A 15,565-nucleotide genomic window follows, 5' to 3' on the forward strand; every position below is an offset into this window, starting at 1 on the left:
GTCTCACAAATGGACTTTGGGGAACACCACATATTTAAGTCACAACACAGAGATAAACAGGGAAAACAACAACAACAAAACATCCATTCTAGAGCTGCAGGTGTGGGTTGAGCACTGGAGGTGACCAAAGAAAGTACACCTATGGCAAAATGAGAAAATTGACAGAAGAAGAGAGGGAACTGTTTTCTTTTTCTTATTTTTGATTTTTGGAAACTTGTGAAGTATCAACTGCAATGTTTAACATTTTGCTTCTGTCCTCTCTAAGGCTCAAAGCTGGAAATTACACCTAGGTCTGTGAAACTCGAAAAAATCTGTGAGAGAGCTCTGGGGTGTTTTTATTTCAGCACTGCTTCCTGTAGTGAATTGCATACTTGGCACAATCTTGGAAAAGTCTGCTCATCTAACTTGCAATTTACAATGAAGATAATTAAAAATTTGTTCACTGATCAGGAAAATATTTTATATATGCTTAGGAATGATGACTCAAATAAATTCTAATCAATATTTCCTAAGCATGGATGTTGAATATTGAAATCTTGAAACAATTGTGGCATTCCAGGGATATAAAATAAACTTCACAGATGTAGAAACTGAGTCATAGAGCAAGAAGAACATTTTTAATTCTGTCTTAGTTCCCATGAGCACCACTGGTTCTTCATTCATTTAAAAAAATATATATGCAGAAGCAGCAAACCTCTACACTCTAAAATATATTATTAATTTTTAATAAGCATAAACAATGCATTTTTTTGTACAAGCAAATATTCTTAGATATTATATATTAAATTTCCTGACAGATACGTTTTCAATTTTACTTGAATAATTTACCATTCAATAAGTAATGTGATCTCAGTTAAAATTTATAAGGGGTATTTTTGCTAATTACATATTTAGATTTAAGTATTCAAATGAAAACAATGTAGGTAATATGTCATGCCCAATGTATGCATTAGAGAATCCAACTATATTTTCACTAATATAGTCACAATGATATACGGTGAGAGAACAAAGATGAAATGAGTAGCAAATGGAAATATGAAAAATCCTTTTAAAAAACTAATCTATAGTTCATTTTTACCTTTAAAATATATGGTAAAACCATTTAAATTTCATATGAGTAAGGAATTAAATGGAAAAATATTTAAGCATAGGCTTTTTCTATTGATAATTGCTACAAAAACATATTCACTACACTTTCTTTAAGAGAAAACACTTTAAGCTCACTTGAATTAATTGCTGCAACATAAGCTGCTGTGTATTTATTATTATTTATAATCAGTTACTTATCTGAATTCTATAAGTGTTCCTCAGCTGTATCTTTATAACTAAAGAGTACAACCTAGTGTTACGCTTGCATTGTCTAATGACCCATGTTTAAACCATTTTGAACTTAAAATTATAAGGAATGACTTACTTGTGAATCCATCTGCAAATAATTCAATTGCTCCACATACATTATTGTTCTTTTCCTAATCTAGCCAATAACCTAATCAAAGCGGACACAGATTCAGACCCTATCATAGGTACAGATAATGGCAATGGCTTTGAGCCATCTTAACTTTAGAGATTTAGAGTGATTTTCAAGACATCAGCCTCTTCACTAAGAATTATAGCAAAATGATGAAAGACATTAAATACAGACCTGTAGTCTTATGACAGAATAATATTTTTAGATTGTTTCTTTTTCTGGAACAACATAGACTGTTCTTTGCAGCTTCTCAATGTGGCCTTTTACTGAACTCTGCACTCTAATTTAGACATTACAGGAATGATGTGTAAGCAGGGAAAAAGCTTCACAAGACACTGTCATATGAATCCAGTTCACTCAAGGACAATGGAAAGGAGTTGGAGTACAAATATTCCAGACAATATAATTAATGCCTAGAAATTATGAAAGGATTTTTTTATTTATTCAAGAAAAATATACTTGAAAAAGAATAGCTCTAAATGCACATGCTGATCACAGGTAGGATACTGTTTTCTTCTTTGTTTCTCAAATTCCCTTTGTTCACAATATTTTTTGTACCTCATGAAAATCCTGAGGTACAAAAGCAAAAGTATCCTGAGGCTGTTGCCTAGGGAGGAATCAGCTCCTGATGCCTTCTGCTTTACTGCTTCACTAACCTTCATCCACTGCAGGAATCTGGGAAATCTTCACTAATATGGATTTTGGCTGAAGTCACAGGTGAATGTATGCTAATGAAGTAGGAAAGATCACACATCTGGCATTCACTTCTGCTCAAATTGTGCTGTAGCTTCATATTTCCCTAAATGATAACTACAGAAATCAATATTTTGAACCCAAAATAGTATAAAACAGTGTCCATAAACTGGTCATCTTTGCAATTATGGGAAACATGTCGTTCAAAGAATGTAGAATTTAAAGCCTAAAAAAATAACATTAAAATGTAAGATGGAAATTGGAAAGATGTTATACAGTTTCTCACTGAAGAAGTTGTGCTTAATGCCTCCATATCTAGTTTACTTTCCAGCAGCTGAACTTCATTTAATAAAGTAACAAGTTATGCTTCATTGCATGATTAAAAAAAAAAGAAAGAAAAAAATAATTATTCAAAAAGATGGTATAAAGACATTAGCAGTGGACAAGACCCCACAGTTTTTCTTGATGAAATGGTATGAGAATTTACAAAGAGATGAACACAATTCACATGAATGATTTCAGAGTAAACAGCAAACAGAAACAAAAACAAACCTATGCGTATATAATCTTAGGAAGCTTTGGATACATATTTTTTTTTCTTAAAGAAACAACTAAGATAACCTAAAAGTCTGGCTGTGTTTCTTGAAGCTATTAAGAAGCCCAGTCATATCCAATCTCTTATTCTAGCAAATGAGAAAACAGAGGCACATTAGGAGTTGTGTTGGCAGGGAATTTGGGACTAGAGGACATCCTATGTGATCTACCAGTTCGTTGCGCACAGAAATTGGCACTTCAGTTCTAAGTCATATGTGACTGGCTTAATTGGTCTATTCTGAAGATGTTTAAGCATTAGCCAGAGAATCTCCAGCACTGTCATATTTTGCTTCAGTATTCCTTGCTCTATGAATCTCAAGCAACTTCAGGATAATCAGCAAGGGGACACCTAAAAGATGGCAATAGCTAGTATTTTAAATCATATTAAGTTGTAATACATGTTATCAACTCCTAATCTGTCCTCCCCCCATCCTTTGGGACAAAAATCATGTCAGTCTCTCTTCTTTTTCCTCTTTCAACAGCCAAGCATATTCATTAATTGTTCAAAAAAGGCAGAAATATTTTCAGCTGATTTTCTCATTTCTGGATATTAGTTACGGGGAACAGACATAGTGTGCTTAGAACAGCACAGCTTGGAGACACCATTTGTGGAAAGCACACCACATATTACTCAACCATGGATACCTTTGAGAAATGTGTCAGTAGTTGATTCCATTGCTGTGTTAATATCACAGAGTTATACCAACAAAAACACAAGATCAAATTAAACACAAGAGTCACAGTGAATATATAAGGAGACACAGTAAATGTGTAAGGTTGTGTAGGCATAACAGGGCATATTGTTTTACACTAAACATTTTATATATAAAAATATTCTCTAAAATAACTATTAAAACTAAAGCTCAGTAACGACATTAACCAGTAACAGAGTTGTTTTTCCTTATGATTAAGTACAATGTCCTATACATCATTGTAAGTGCTATACTTTTATCATGGCAATGTAGTAGGTATATTTACACCAGTATCAATACAACCACACAATGCTTGTGCTATGAAGTAAGGATCATCACTAGGCAACAGGAAATTTTCAATTTCATTATAATCTAATGGGACTACTGAAAATGTTTTCTATTATTGACCAAAAAATTGTTACATGGCAAATGATTTTATGGGAAAATGAAAAGGAGTTTAAAAAATTAAGAGAGTAAATACAATGCTTTCAGATTTATAGCAGAATTGGAGTGAGTACTCAGTTATATTTTGAGTTTGCCTACAAAACTGACTTGAAGACATAGTTAAAAATATTAGTGTAGGGATGCTAAGTCCAAAGGTATGAAGAATCTGAGCTATTACCCTACTTTCAAGATCTCAAGTTAGCCTAACAGTGTTTTCTTTTCTCTCTTTCCCCATTAGAACCATGGACCTCTGAACCATGGAACAGACTTATTAACTCATAGAGAGATCTTGGAAGTCATTGAGCCCCATGCTGCAGTTTCCCATGGGGCAAGACAATGAGAGGCAGATGGCATCTGCATGTGCAGTACGAATTGCACCACAGGAACAGACTCATATAATAAGGAGACTCAAGGAATACATATAGGGTGACTGGAACATCTATATCTCCAGAGGTGGGTGTGTAGCTTGTTTGCTCTGAAATGTAAGCAAATTCTTTCTAAAGAAGATAGGGTAGGTCCTCCTACAAATGTTAGCAAATGTCTCCAGAGCAATACATAATCCTCCTCTTCCAAATCATGCTTTCCATTTAATCATTCATATCTGCCCATGCAGAAACATGAAAATATTCATAGTGAGTACAGTTTTTTGAAAACAGAATTTGCTTGGCAGCATGAATTGAAGGCAATTTGCTCACATACCAGTAAGACCAAAAATCGAAAAACAAACAAAAACAGAAAATACAATCTTAGGTAATAAAGATGGTTTCTATGTTACTTTCTTATTTCTAATAAATCTAGCATGGTTTTAGAAATTGGTAACATGGAAATATATAATATTATGTTAGAACTTATAGCTTAAATACATATGAATTATAGAATTTAATCAGAAAGCAATTCTACTTTGTTTTCCAATGTTCCTTTAAAATTTCTTTAGTATGGGATATTTACTCACTATGTCTGGGTGAAAACCATGTATTCCACATTTTTTCCCTATTATTCTTAAGTGAAAAGTACTAAATCTAATAAAAATAAATTTTATTTTATAATGATAATTTCAGTTACCTTCTTGAGGAATGTTCTCTCTTAACATTAATGTTCCCAACTTTATTTAAAATTATAGCTATTCCTTCTCCTCCCACAAAGGCATTTTTCGCATATTCATATCACATTCATATCCAGTTGTGCATCATTTGTTCAAAACCTATTCTTCCCCCATTAAATTGTATTTGCATCATAGTTGGAAATCACTTGACCTTTAGTGGAAGAGTTTACTTCTCAGCTTTCAATTCTAAGTTGTTGATCCATATGTCTATTCTCATGCCAAAAGTTCAGCAACCTGATTATTTGTTTATGAATTGACAGAATCATTACTTTCCTAGTTCTTCAGAGTTAAAGTTAGAAAAGAGAATAAAAGAAAGCAAAATAGAAAATTATTTTACTTTATCAGATGGTTTCACAACAGTTGGGACTGTTAGATACCTTTTTTACAAGGATCTACACTAAGGGATAATACCTCTCTATTAGCATAGAAAAGCTAATGTTAACTTTAGCCTTTGCTCGTTGTATAACTGCTTTATTGGTCCTATTGCACAGTTCCTAAGATAAACCCATGCCAGGGTGCTCAGTGTGGCATAGTATTAAGTGATGAATACTCACAGAATTGCCTACAAATCTTAGAGTGCAGGCAGATCCCAGTGGGCCACCTCTTCTTGACTCAACTGGACCTAGCAGGACATTTTCTTGTCCTTGGATATCTCAGAAAGAAGTCAGAAAGCAGATTTATGTGTGTCCCCTCTGATTCCTCAAACTGAATGGGATAAATATTAAACTCTTTTATCTGCTTAAGGCCAGTCTCTTTTATTGTGAGATAAACAAAACACCTTCACCTTCTCCCGCTGAGTGGAGTTAGCAGCAACTTTCTACAAAGCCATTCTTTAACATACCTCCTCTGTTCTTTTTACATTCCATTCCACCAATATCCTCAATGTGGATAAGGGTTTGAAGTCTGATTCTCAGCTAGTTTCATTAGAACATTTTATAAGGCATGTTTTCTTAAGAGTACAGAATGTGCTGCCCCTGTGCTTTCAGCCTGAACTACAGTAGAAAGTGTCACATTTAATTTCCTGTTGCCATGTCATGTGCTCATTAAAGGCAGTAATTAATTCTTATATTTCTTTTTTATATCAGAGTTTTCTGATTTTGAAGAAGACAACTAAAACTTTCTTATGTGCTCACAGAAGCATCACTTTAAATGTGTCCTAACAGAATTACATTAAATCATGCAATTATATACAAATGCCCAGGATCCTCTCAGTTGGGAAAGAAGCAGGCTTTGAAGTGAAGATCCTGGTTTTGCCATATTTGCTCTGTTAACCTGGGTTTATTTCTTAGCATCACTGTCTGAGCCTCAGTGTTTTAATATACCAAGTTGAGAAGAAACTATGTTGCAGTGTCTAAGATCTCCACATAATCTATATGAAGTTGAGAGAGACTTTCATGTAGCAAACATACAAAACATTACATATTTGGTATTGCTTATTCCCTTCAATTTGAAATTTTAAAATAAGTTACAAAATTTACTTGGGATGTCGTCTCCATTTTTATCTGCTAATCCTTCACTGCAAATACTAATTTTGGTAAAAATCAAGATGAAAAGAGACAGAAGAAAGAAAATAAGTATTTTCCCTACTAGATTATCTATCTCTCAAATAACTCATTATTGATTGCATTGCTAATGATCATGATTTTCTTGCTTTTTTTATTGGTGCATTATAATTATACATAATGATGAAATTCATTATGACATTTGTGTATGCGTGTAACGTACTTTGGTCAATTTTATTCCCAAGTCCCTCCCCTTTCCCTCTCTTCCCTCCCCTAATCCTTTCCTCTGCTCTACTGGTGTCCATTTTGTTTTTAGGAAGTCCCTTTTTGTTTTCTTTTTTTCCTCTTTAGCTTCGACATATGAGAGAAAACATAAGCCAATTTGAATTTTGGAATATGACTTATTTCAATTAACATAATGCTCTATAGTTTCATCCATTTTCCTGAAAATGAAAAAAAAAATCATTCTTTATGTCTGAATAAAACTCTATTACATATGGATGGTACATTTTCTTTAACTATTTATTTGATAGACACCTAAGCTGGTTCCACAACTTGACTCTTGGGAATTGTCTTGCTATAAAGCATATATTGCTATAGTATATTGAATTTAATTCCTCAGAATAAATCCATAGAATGGCATAGCTGGGTATTAATAGTTGTCCTAGTCCTCATCTTTTAAGCAAGCTAAATATGGATTTCCATAGTAGCTGTACTAATTTACAGTCCCAAAAGTATAGTAGTATTCCTTTTCCTCACACCTTCGCCAGCATTTATATTATTTGTATTCTTGATGATTGCCATTTTAACTGGTGAGATAGAATCTCAGTATAGTTTTGATTTGTATTCCCTTGCTTGCTAAAGATGTTGAACATCTTTTCATATATTTTTTTAACCACTCATCTTTCTTCCTTTGAGAAATGTCTATTTAATTCATTTGCCCACTTATTGATTGTGCTATTGGAGTTCCTTCTATCCCTAGTTTCTTTTGTATTTTTATCATGAATGGAAGCTGAATTTGGTCAAAGACTTTCTCCACATCTATGAGACTACTATATGATTATTGGCCTTAATTTTATTTGTGCAATGAGTTACATTTATTAATTTGCATATGTTGAACCATATTTGCATCCTTGGAATGAAAATAACTTGCTCATGATATGCCATATATTTAACGTGTTTTTGAAGACAATTTTTATTAAGGATTTTTGCATCTTTGTTAATCAAAGATATTGGTCTGTAGCTTTCTTTCCTTGTAGTGTCCTTATTTATTATTGATATAAGAGTGATACTGGCTTCATAGAATGAATTTGATAGTCCCCCATTTTATTTCATGAAATAATTTAAGGAGCATGGAATTATTATTATTTTTTTAATTCTGATAGAATTCAGCTAAGAATCCATCTAATCCTGGGACTGATTTTGTTGAATGACTTTTTATTACTGTTTTAATCTCATTGCTTATTATTGGTGTGCTTAGGCTTTCTATATCTTTTTGATTCAACTTTGGTAGGTCATATTGAGAAATTTGTTCATTTTCTAGGTTTTCCAAATCATTCTAAACTTCAGCCATCAACTGTGACATCCACAATACCAATAAGCACAAGAACATGAATGGTGAAGCAGATTATGATATAAACTAATTAGTTTGAAAAGATGATAGACATATAGTACTGAACTACACTAATGAAAAAAATAGGGTTGGAAGGCAAAAGAAAAGTAAGAATAATAGAAAGGTGAAAAAGAAAGAGCAAAATGGATTTAGCAAGTGGAAGCCGTAAAGAAGGAGAAAAAAAAATATTGAAATAAGAAGATGTAGAAAGAGAGAGGCAACAAGAGAATCTGACTATTAAAAAAGAGATGAAAGGAGAAAAATAGCAACCAAAAACAAGTGTAAAATATAAAACCACTAATCAACCCCCCCAAAAAACCAAGATAACAAAAAGATATTCAAAATACAAAATATGATAAAAAAGAAAGTGTGTGTGTGTGTGTGTGTGTGTGTGCATGTACACGCGCGCAAATAAGTCAGTAAATATTGAAAACCAAAAGTGGTCAATACCGAGGAAAAGGAGGGATATTCACTTTTAAGCCAGAATGCCTTTCTTGCTGTTTCTTCTTGGGGTATGTGCCCCTTATAGAGAGCAAAGGATGAGGTTATTCAATGCTTCTTCCTTTTGTGTTGCTCCCCAAGCTGCCATTTGGGGCTGGGGACCAAAGCTGGTTGAAATGTTTCTGAGCTTCCCTGCTCACCAGTAAATGGTAGGGTGGATGGGAAGCATCCTCTTTTGGAGTTTTGTCCAGTTAGAACGGGTGGGTGGACTCCCAATACAATGGAGTATCTGCAGCATTCTAAATGAGCCACGCAGATACCAGTCTCTGCTGGGCATACAGATCTCAGGTACCTATTCCTAGGGCAGAGAAAACAACTGCGCTGCAAGAAGTGGGCATAGAAGGTCTTTTGTACTCCACCACTAATGAATATAGGCTTCTAAGTCTTCATACTTGAATGTAATCATGTCTGCCTCTGCAGTTTCCCTATCCTGTTCAGCTGGTCTCTGAAAGAGAGAGAGTTTCAATATCCACAATTGTGACCTAAATTCCCCTGGGAGTAATCATCTCTGTGCCTGTTTCAGTCATGTTCTGTCAGGAATATTCTAGGTCACATGGTTGGCACTGGCCAGGACAGTGTGAGGGATATTTGCTATGATCTTCCAGATTTCCCCAGGAGCAAATTGAAGTCTGACCTTAACAATACCATTCCCTGCCTCAGCTCTCCGCTGATGAGTTGAGAAACATGGAGCACTGTTCACATAGAAGCTCACTGGGTAGCCTCTGAATCTGCTAGGATCAAACTGCTTTTCTATTCTACAGGTGATTCCTTGGAATATTCATCTACTCTGTTCCTCTCTTTGTGTTTTAGCCCTCCTGTCTCTGGTAACCAGGCACCAACAAAGTCACCAATATTGTTAGATGTATTTTCTCTTCCTCTGACAAAACACCAATTTTCAGTGAATTCCCCCAGTTGTCTATTTGATAAGAAGCTGTATCCCTGTTCTTCATTTATCAGCAGCAGAACAGCCGGGAAGTCTAGCCTTCCTCTACTTCACCATGTTTGTCTCCCTATGACTTTGAAAAACACATAATGATGTGTACTTAGTCTAGGGTAAGTATAAATTGATCTAAAAAAAAAAAAGGATTAAAGAAATACTTGGGAAAATAAAAAAATTTCAAAAACCAAAATTGATAAAAATAGAATTTAGATTTTTAAAATATAAACATTCATATTATAATATTAACTTATGCAACAACTATCCTGTGTGCTATGTATAAAAACGAAAAAATTCCTTTGAACTATAAAAAGAGCAATTATTTCTATTTAATAATAAAGAAAAAAAATTATGAAGACAAAAGTCTGTATATTTGGATAATGTGCTCACTGAAGTTTATAGATTATTATTATATCTGAAAAAAAGAGTAATTAACTGGAATAATATGTAACTTATTAATATTTACATGGAACAATAATCACATTCTAGGTGATATTTGTGTATTGCTATACTTGTAAATTAGATCTATAAAATAAATTTAGAACAGAAAATTTTAGATTCTAGTTTTCCCTCAAATAAAGCTATAGACTTTTTTTTAGTTATAAGCTAAAGCATTCTACGTTAACTGGTTTATCAAGTGAAAATAATTGTAAAACACTTTTGTTTTTTCATTTTTAAAAACTTTTATATTCAGACTACCATTAAGGTCAATGGCTTTAAGTTAGCTTTTTATTTCAATGATAAGAACAATTAAGCAATAAGCCTTTGAAGCTATTTTTTGTCAAATATATGCAGAAACTTATATTTCCAATGTATCATTCGTAAGATTGTGTCAATGCATACAGATTTTATAGATACATTTATTTAGCATAGTAAGAAACTACTGAAAATATAATTAGACAATATAAAAACTATAATCAATTTCTTCACCTTGAAGGGGTGCCATTGCTTATTTATAATGACTTGTTAATTATATCCTAAGGATGTACTGAAATATTTAATAACTGATAGTAATATAAAGTAATATGCATTTATTATATTAAATAATATTTTAGTCTTTAAATCAGTACTTTCTAAGAGTTGTTTGCAATTATGAAAATGTTTCTTAATGGCTTAATATGGTAGCTACTACAATATGTGATTATAGAATACTTGAAATGGAGCTAATATGACTGACAAAATAGATTTTAATTTTATTTAAACTAAATTTAAATTGGAATTTAAATATTATCATACAATTAGTGACTTCTTTATAAGACAACATACTCTGAAAGGCTGAAGTATTTATCTTATAAATTTAATGACAAAGATGTATATCAGAGTGCAAATTATTCATCAAATGCTTCTAATAATTTCCAAAAGCTTTGTTGATGTTCCAAATTTGTTTGAAGTGACATCATTAGATAAAATACATTTTCATCTGATCTATGATCTGTCAAAAAGAATTACAAAGTAGTAACCCTCTGATTTTCCCAGCATCTGGCACATTGTTGCAGCCAGAGGGCGACCATGTGTATTGCCACCTGTCCTGGATGGGGCATGCCTTGTGTCAGTGCTTCCCATAATGGCCTAACTCAGAGAGACCATGGTCACTGTGGATTATGCTTTCAAAAAAAGTCCTGTTTTGTCCTCTGCTCCACTGCCTGCGCTAAAGTGAGCTCCTTTGGTGTAATGAATGGACATAGGACATGCATGCATCCATGCCACTTGTCATCTCAATGCAATTAATGATTGCTGGCAGCATCTCTGGAAGGTCCATCAACTGCCTTTGTGGGCAATACTATGCAAATAAACCACAGAAAAGTATATGAATATTTTAATAATTGTTACAGTCTCTGCTGGTCATATTCACTGGCTTAGGAGATAATTATTTTTGTTGTCATTGACATTTATTTAGTATCTTATGTATTATCGGGAAACCAGTTGTTGTGTGAATACATCACTTAAGAAATTCATACGTTTTAAGAAGCTGTGTGTATTTAATAGTAGAAATAAAAAGAAAAGAAAAAAAAAAGCATGTTTACCCAGTTGAAACAATACCTTTTTGCTTTCTGTCTGGATGACTTCGGTTTGGTTGATTTATTAATACATTTTGATTGTTTCTGATGTAGTTTAACATCTGTTCAATTATCATATTCTTAACTTGAATTTCCTCAGCATGTTTTCTGCTCAGTCTTCCCTTTGTTCCCTTGGACAAATTGACTGATGTTGATTTCATTTCGGATGTGCAATATTAAAGGTTAAGTGGAGATTATGCAAGTGAAATAAGCCATCAGGATAAAATTGGAGAAGTTCAAAGGGAACATAATGGAGGAAAAGGTGATCAGCAGATACAGAGAATATGAGTAGTAGGATAGTAAAAGAATGATACCTATTTTAAAATCTAGGTTGTTAGTGCTTTTACACTATCTTGATTTATTTCTTTTCATGAATTTTTGCTATTACAATACTAATCTGGTAACTATATCATTGCTACAATAGCTTTCTGGAATGATTCATGTACCAAAGTCAGGAAATTAGAGAGACAATATTTTCTATTTTCATTTTTCTATACTTCTTACTAATTACTTAAATATCCAACATAATCTCCTCACAGGTTGGACTTGCTTTCTCATATTCTGAATGCAAATTAACTTTTGTTTTTAAATCTTGAAAGCTTCATCAAAGTCTTAATTATCATTCTTCTTACCATGGGTACTTTTCAATTTTTTTTGTCTTATTCTCTTTCACTTTCTGCAGAACCTTTAGTGAAAAATCACATAATAAAAGAGAAATAAAAAATCAAATCTGGGGTTTGATTTCTGTATATGTTCTTTCTTCCCCTCTCATTTTAAGAAAGAACTATCAAGATAAACATTGATATAAAATGCAGATGTTCTTTAAGCATATCAAAAAGTGTCTCTCAAAATAATAGAGTATATTATGTTAAATAACTCCCTAAGAAGTGCACATGCACTCACGTAAGATACTAAATAAACGTCAATGACAACAAGATTTATTGGTCACTTTTACCACTCAATAATTTTAGTTACAGGGTTTATTTAATCAGTTCATTTTCAGTTTATATTAGATACTGTAAAGTTTCAATTATATGTCATTTGTTAATACTGGTTTCCATGGATTTTAATATGTCAAGAGGGAGAAATTCGAAATTTCTTTTGTAGAGATATTTAGACAAAGTTAGTTTCATTATCTTAAAATTGAAACTCCTAAAAATAGAAATGTAATTTTAGTTGCTAGAGTTTTGTTTTCTTTTTTTTTAATTGCATAATGGGATGCAATGAAATTATTTTACATATAAAACAGTAGAGACAAAGCTGGTAAAGAGGAAAATGGCAGATACTAATATTTAACTGTAGTTCTAAAAACTATTATGCGACTAGTTTTGTGTTATGTCATAAATATAGTAACTTTTAATCCTCAAAGTCTGTAGCTTAGCTCTGAAACTTTAGAAGGAATCTTCCTACCTTCACTTTTCCTTTAACTTCTTGAATAATTGGAACTAATTTTCTAATTTCACAACATAAAACTCAACTTGGGAGGCAGAAATATCAATTATCAGTGTTTTTAAAACACTATTGTGTACTGGATTCTATCACCATTACATATGGAAAAACATATGTTAGTTATCTGGATATGGCCACAATAATATATCCCTTTCTCTATCTCTCTCTTTCTCTTTCTCCCTCTTTTCTCTTCCCCTTTCTTTCTATTTCTCACACATGCCTTTTTATTTTTGAGAAAAAAGGAAAAATAAAAAAAATTTTCCCATATATGATTATTGCATTTAAATCTCTGCTGTGATTTTAATGGACTTCATAGCACATCACACTGAACAAGAAACTGGTAAGGAAATATTTCCATATATAGTACCATCCCCCAAATACCTCAGGTAATTATTAGGATGAAGTGAAGTGAGGTTATAATGGATCAAGCCATCCTATTTTAACTGTACTGATTATGTTTCACAGTGGTTACATGGGCCCCTTGTGGATTGTATGAATTAAAATGACTCCAAAAAGGAATAGCATCGCCCTTCTTAAAGAGTGGAGCTAGTTTCTGTATTGTATGCTGTCACTTCATAATGTGACAACTGAAAATTAATTCTATGATTATCTATAACCTAGGAAAATCCTGAAGTAAAAGTGTCAGTTAGCAGTGTGGTCTAAGTGCAGACTTAGTTTCCTCATACTTCCAAAAAAAACCTAAATTTGAAAATGCCATAAAAAAATATGTGTGCACATACATGCCCAAGAGTTTGTGTGTGTGTTTATGGAATGTTATTGAAGCAATTCTTCATATAGTTTAGCCCTCTTTAATATCAAACAGCCTCCATATCATTCATTCATTTATTGAAAACAAGAGAAACCACATATATTTGTGTTGAAATAATATAAACATCGTGATTGATTTTTTTAACTTTTATTTGTATGGTTTGGTTTCATGGGTTTTTTTCCTCCAATTAAAAGGGTTAAAATTAATTTACTTATCTTCCCTTTTTATATAGATATAGCATGGATTTAAGTTTCATTAGTGATTTATAACACAATTACAAACAGGAACCACTTCCTTAACATATTAGAATATTTATAACACTATTCAATTAATATTTTCCAAAAGAAATGTGTAATTCTTCAATGAAACTTCTTCTTGAACATATTTTTTACTAAAAAATAAATAAATAAAGGGCTGGGGATGTGGCTCAAGCGGTACCGTGCCCACCTGGGTTCGATCCTCAGCACCACATACAAATAAAGATGTGTCTGCTGAAAATTTAAAAAACAAATAAATATTAAAGTTTTTAAAAATAAATAAATAAATAAAATTTAGAAAATCTAAGGCAAAAATCTAAATATTTGAGCTGAAATAATTGTATAAGAGACTTCTCAGTTTAAAACCCTGAGAATGTAAATATATTGTATATGAATAATTTTCTTCAAATTCTTCAAGATTTAGTCACACAATTTAATGAAAACATTTTTGAACTTTTATAACCAGTTTGGCTGTCATTTTTCATCACTTTCCAAAGACCAGAGAATGAAGAAAGTATCTTATTAATTCTTAACATAGATAGTTTCACTTTATGCATCTATTGCCAGCAACTAAACTATTACCTTGATAGTTTGTGTCTAGATATTAAAATTAAACATTTAAAATAATGTATTTGTAAATGATTTATCACAATAAATTTACCCTGGTAAACTTGGAGATTTAATAACAGTTGACATATTTTTAAGACTGAAGAAGAAGCAGTAAGTGTTTGCTAGTTGAATTTGTTCACTCCCTTATTTTTTCCACCAAAATGAGTTATGTATGTATCTATATGATACAATAAAGCTACATACTGGCAAACTGAGAAGGCTCCTGTGAATGAGATATTATTCCTCTATTCAAAGACTCTAAAATTTGTAGGTCAGATTTTTATAACTAAAAATTATAAGAAAGCATATTGTATATTTTGTTAGTGTATGTCTAATCTAGGAAGATATAGAGGCCTAAAAACACAAAGAAATTTTAACTCAGCATATAAATGTTATATACTGGAGAAAACTATCAGAAGTAATAACATTGAGTTTTGACAATCTTCAGAGAACACTGGAGAAATAATTACATATCAGATTATTTTAAAAGGAACAATATTTCATAATATTCTTAATATTTTAATAATATTTTTTTGAAATTTTAAGCACATTATTGCCACAACCTGCACAGCTAAACCCAAGGTATCAGCAAAGGTTTATGAGCAATTAAGAAAAATACACACAAACACAAAGATATAAAGATAAAAGATTGGGATCAGGTGGGTCACTGCTCTCTGATGAAAAAACAGTGACAAAAGAATTGGCCCAGCAAGTTTATATACATAGGGTCTCATAATCAAGAAGTAAAGGACTATAGAGGCATTGCTCTTTGTGCACTCGAAAGTTACATGGTTAGAAACATTTTTATAGCTATTTCCCTGTTGTAATGCTTGGAGCTTCCTGTAACACTTAGGAAGCCCATTGTCTAAAGTTACTGGT

Source organism: Marmota flaviventris, chromosome 8 (assembly GCF_047511675.1).
Source record: "Marmota flaviventris isolate mMarFla1 chromosome 8, mMarFla1.hap1, whole genome shotgun sequence".
In the NCBI taxonomy this organism is placed as follows: Eukaryota; Metazoa; Chordata; class Mammalia; order Rodentia; family Sciuridae; genus Marmota; species Marmota flaviventris.